At 40.9% G+C, this 5,743-nt stretch overlaps 1 pseudogene; it reads right to left on the reverse strand.

Moving 5' to 3' along the window:
* Positions 1 to 4,237: 4,237 nt before the first annotated feature.
* On the reverse strand, positions 4,238 to 5,387 carry LOC147904962 (calcium-dependent protein kinase 11 pseudogene; annotated as a pseudogene).
* Positions 5,388 to 5,743: the final 356 nt, after the last annotated feature.

The following is a 5,743-nucleotide window of genomic DNA, read 5'->3' on the forward strand; positions in this document are numbered from 1 at the left end:
TGTGACACAGAGGGAGGAGGAATTTGCACATTATTGTACTTTATAGGTATAATTATATTGCTTTTATTTATATTAATTTATAACATTTATGTATATGCTGAAGAAAATTCCATTGTTTGATTTGTAGTACCATTTGTGCAATGCAATGTGGGGATACGGTAGTCACCTTTGAGTAAAGAAAATCGGTGTAAAGTGTAACAAATTTGATTAAGGAGTCATGTCCAATTAACTTTTTACAAGACAGTAGAGATAGAGAAAGGGATACAAATCTCATTTGAAAAGTGAATCACTTTAGAACACACAAGAAATTTAGCAAATGAATTTTAAACTCTTTAGCAAATGTGCTTCAAGCTACAATTAGGAAGGATCTAATGAGGATCTAATAGGGTTTTTTGGAATTTACTTTAAAAAAAATTGGGATCGTGTTACTAAAGATATTCATTCTACTATTGCATTGTGAGTAAGATTTTTTCTTATATTGGTGTCTTGCCCTTGGATTTCATATCATGAACTTTTTCTCAAATATATCTCAACACAACTGAGTGGACAAGCCAGTGGTGGATTGTGATTCAAGTTGTGCGTAGAAAGCTACATATATTTAAGGATGCAAAATTGGAGCATGAAATAGAAGATCTACAAATAATGTGTTGTAAGCTATCACTTCCAATGTACCTTCTACTACAAGAGTTTTGGAATGTGAATATAGTTTGACTTCCTTTGAGGGTTTCTCAGACAATGATTTAGTAGAACTCAACCTAGATGCTAAAGATGTAGGAGACTTGGCCACGGAAGCTCAAGAGGATGAGAATCAATCTCGTGAGGGAAACTTGGAAGATTTAAAAGAGGGCTTGATCAATTGGAGAAATATGGAGGACAACATTGATAAAAATATTTTTGTTTGTAAAAATAGTTACATTTAATTTGATTCTTGCAAGGTGTTGGGTGAGACCCCACACCTATCCAAAATTTTCAATGGTAAACTTTGGAGATTTTGACAAGTTTTTGTTGATGGTGTGTTTTATTTTAAAGCATGATCGATAGAAAATTGGATGCTAGTATCGGTACTTCCTATAGTTTTATCAATATTAATTTAGAGATGGTAGTATCAATGAAGGTAGCTCTTGTACTAACATTCATGGTATGGCCTTGGAATGAAAAACTAATGGACAAGAGTTGATGACAAGCCATTTGCATTTAATTTGATTCCTACAAGGTGCAGGGTGAAACTCCACGCCTATCCAATTTTTTCAATGGTAAACTTTGGAGATTTTGGTGACAAGTTTTGTTGATGGTGTGTTTAATTTCATAGCATTATCGACAAAAAATTGAATGCTAATATCGATGCTTCCTACAATTTTATCAATATTAATTTAGTGACGGTAATATCAATTCTAATATCAATGAAGGTATCTCTTGTACTAACATTGATGGTACGGTCTTGAAATAAAAACTAAAGAAAAAGTGTTTAGGATAAGCATTGATATTGGTGTGAATGGTGGTAGTGGAAGTTTGGCAACAATCGAATACCTTGCAGTGCTTGAATGGTCGATTGTTGTGTATTTTTACCACACATAAGCATTTTGTATTGCATTTTGTACTGCCATTTATTTGTAAGAAATGGTAGTCTAGAAATGGTTGCCATTCTACCATTTCTTTGTAAGAAATGGTAGTCAAGAAATGGCTCCCATATTGTGCTGGCATTTCTTTGTAAGAAATGGCAATAAAGAAGTGGCTACCATTTTGTGCTACCAATTCTTCATAAGAAATGGCAATGCAAAGATCGTTGCCATTTTTTGCTGACATTTCTTCTTAAGAAATGGATGCCATTTTGTGTCATAAGAAATGGCAGTGAAGAAATACTTGCAATTTTTTGTTGCCATTTATCCTTAAGAAATGGCAGACAAAAAAAGGTTACCCTTGAGAAATTGCAGTTTAAGATTTGGTTGCCATTTTCAACTACCATTTCTCCAAATATATGGCAGTAACTGTTTGAGAAGTGGTTGCAATTTCATACCTAAGAAATGGCAAAATTGAGGATTCAATTCGGGTGCCATTTCCCATTGCCATTTCTACTTAGTTTTCTTGTAGTGATCACATATAAGTGTGTCAGCATAGAGATATAGTACACAAATTGGAGTATTATCCCTAAAGAGTGCTTGATAAAGGAAACAAGCTACAGATTCTGATATGCAAATATGAAGGATTTTGATGTGTCCAAAGAGTATTGCTAGCTATAGATTCTTTTATGTGTTTTGCCCCATTGATGTGACACAGATATTACTCATCTAATTTTATGCCACGTTGGATGTGATGTTGATATTGCAAATAATTGTATGTGCCAATTATGTTGAAAAGCTTGACGTGAAACATTATGATGTAGCAAGCTTTGTAGTGCTATTTTTGCTGGAGATGGCTACATGTCAAAGTGATGAACTAACCCACTTGGCACTTGGTGCTGATGTGCATTGACATGTTGCATGATTACCTCCGTAAATGTCAATGCATTGCTACTATGGTCCAAGATCTTATAATGAATGAATATTGGTAGTGTGTAAACATGATGTCATAATGATCTCTTTCGATAGAGCTTCAATGTTGTTTATATTTTGCCTTTGTGAATCATTGTTGGTGCTAGATTATGAAAAACCTTCCATATGTTGTCCATTAATTGAAAAATATTTAGAGCATTGAATAATCAATTTAGTGATCCATCAATTCTTTTTTATTACACAAACCTTTATGGCTATTTACCTATAAAATGATAGATTGAATTTTGCCAATAGCTGCTCAATAGAAAGCATGGCTAATGATAGCCTTATGTTGACAATGATGCTCATGATCTTGATTGCTTTTGCTAAGATTACCAATTAGATTGTCGATATGACTTCAAATGTACACGGACTTCCATATGTTGTCCATCAATTGAAAAATCTTTGGAGCATTGAATAATCAATTCAGTGATCCATCAATTCTTTTCGATTGCACATAAACCTTTATAACTAATTACCTATAAAAGGATAGATTGAATTTTGCCAATAGCTGCTCAATAGAAAGCATGACTAATGATAGCCTTATGCTCACAACGATCCTCATGATCTTGATTGCATTTGCTAAGATTACCAATTAGATTGTCAATATGACTTCAAATGTACATGGACTTGCGTAAGTTATTGAAATTCACGTTATTTGCCAAAAATATAATTCATTTGGACTTAAAATAGGTTTTTGGTACTTGTTGATGAAGCTCACGTGCTCTTGAACAGCTTGATGTAAAATTGCCTCAATTATGATATCCATGTCCATTTTGTTGATGAGACTTTTCCCAATTAAAATTAGCTCTACAAAATTCGACATAAATGAGAAAACACATTGCGTTTGATGTTCTGAACATTTTGGAAAAGACTACATTCAATTCTGATCATATGATATGATCAAATTTCCAACATCTTACTGCATGACGTGCCTTTATTATATGGCTTGAAATGAAGCCCAAAAATGTATTCAATAAGCTATAAATTTATAACAATTGTTACTTTCAATATGTGAATGCTGCCTGTGAAGACACAACTGAAATCTGATCCAAATTGATCAGATTATTACTTTGAATATGTGAATGCTGCCCGTGAAGACAGACCTGAAATTTGATCCAAATTGATCAGGATATTCCCAAAACTGCCAAAAATGGTGTCCAAAATTGTTATATGTTACTTTTGTAAAGGATGCCAGACAGAGCCAAAATGGCTTCACAATGGTGGCATTTTTGTTTCCTGAATATATCATGAGACGGCCAGGATGTGTGGCAGTAGTATTTCAGGTAGAACAGACCCAAAGGTTCTTGTAAGCAGAATAAATGTTCCTGGGAGATGGACATGGGCCCAAGTGCAACAGCCACGCACAACATCGTCGTGAATTTGCGGCACGCACAGCCTGCTCAACATCATTGTGATGAATTCTGCAAGATGAAATCAAGCTCAACCAAGATGAAGTATTAATATGTTCAAGTGACATACTGAGGAGCAGGTTCTGTGCCTCTTCCAGTAGTCCTCTTTGGAAAACTATCGGCTACCATCAGAAACCAGACCTGCATGACAGGAAGCAGTGAGAACACAGATGAACAGATGAAGGTGACGTAGCTATCATGGCATTCCAGGCCGCGTTGTGGTTTCTCTGCAAGTATATACTGCCTTCTGCATCATCGCATCATGTAGTGTTACAATTGAATTTGTAGCTCGACTGATCAGAAAACACAGAGCTGTGGAGGTCGAGCTGCGAGCTGCCCGGCCCGGCCATGAAAGCGCCGTCGACGAGGAGCTCCCTTGCAGGCCCGACGTTTGGGAGCTGGAGGGAGGGTGGCAGCAGTGGGGTTGGGGCAGACGCTGGCGCCATCACTGTTTGCTGGATTAGTAGCAGCTGCTGCTACAATCCAAGGGTGTGCAAGCACCTGGGCTGGCGTGAGCCTGGCTCGGACATCCCGGCACAGCATTCCCTGGATGAGGTCGATGGCAGCAGGAGAGACGTTGCTCCAAGGAGCGCCCGTGAAGCGCAGCTGATGATGCTGGATTGCATGAAAGACACCCTGCGTGGTCTCGGCCCAGAAGGGGGGCTCTCCGCTGAGGAGGACGTAGAGGACTACTCCGGCACTCCAAATATCGATCTCTTGGGAGTAGCAGCCGTCCAGCACCTCAGGTGCGACGTAAAACGGACTCCCAGCAACGCCGGACAGCTGATCACCGGGCGAGAAGGCGACGGAGAGTCCGAAATCGGCGACCTTAATGCGTGAGTAGTCGTCGTGATCGTCATCGTCGGCGAGGAGGATGTTTTCGGGTTTGAGGTCCCGGTGGATGACGCCGTTTGCGTGGCAGTAAGCGAGCGCTTCCGTCAAGCTTTTGAGGACCAGGGCGGCGTCACGTTCGGAGAAGCGCTTGTTGCGGACGATGCGATCGAAGAGCTCGCCGCCCGGGCAAAGCTCCATGACCAAGTGAATGGAGTCGGGGTCCTCCAAGACGCGGTGGAGGCGGACGATGTTGGGATGGCCGGAGAGGTGGTGCATGATGGAGATTTCGGTGGCGACGTCGGCTGCGTCTTGGGGGTTGAAGAGGGAGGACTTGTCGATGGATTTGCAGGCGAAGGGGAGGCCCGAGGATTTCTCGAGGCAGCGAAAGGTGGTGGCGAAGGAGCCACGGCCGAGCTCGGGGCCGAGGGAGAAGAGGAGGGAGATGTCGGGGGTGTAGAAGTGGGGGGGAAGGAGGAGGTTGGAGGGGAGGGAGCGGGGGCGCTTGCGAGTTAGGCTCTGGCTTTGGGTCGGGGAGGCCAGCGTCGCCATAGCCAGCCAGCTGCAGGGAGGCAGGGAGCGAGACGAGGCTGATGAAGAAAGGTGGTGAGCAGCAGCAGCAAGAAAGCGAGCGAGACGAGGCTGATGAAGAAATTAGGTGATGAAGAAAGCCGGTGGAATGCGAAATGCGCTGCTTTATAGTTGTTCCGCCGCCATGGCTTTTTGGCGGCGCCGCACGCCACGCGTCTCAGCTGCATTTTGCCAGCAAACAACCTCTTCCTTACAGCCTAAGCTTCCTTTGATTTTGCTCGTAATTCCTGCTTTTTAATAATTATTATAAATTTCCAAACTCACAAAATCCCCACACCTCTCTCAAGTTTGTACTTCCCGGCTTCTCTCTCTTCCATGCACTTTTCTTTGGAGCATGAAGTATACGAACAATAAAATGAGACAAGATTTCTAAGAACAAAT

The sequence above is a fragment of the Dipteris shenzhenensis genome, chromosome 2 (genome assembly GCF_047967505.1).
Source record: "Dipteris shenzhenensis isolate YYH24624 ecotype China chromosome 2, Dip_SZ_1.0, whole genome shotgun sequence".
Lineage (NCBI taxonomy): Eukaryota > Viridiplantae > Streptophyta > Polypodiopsida > Gleicheniales > Dipteridaceae > Dipteris > Dipteris shenzhenensis.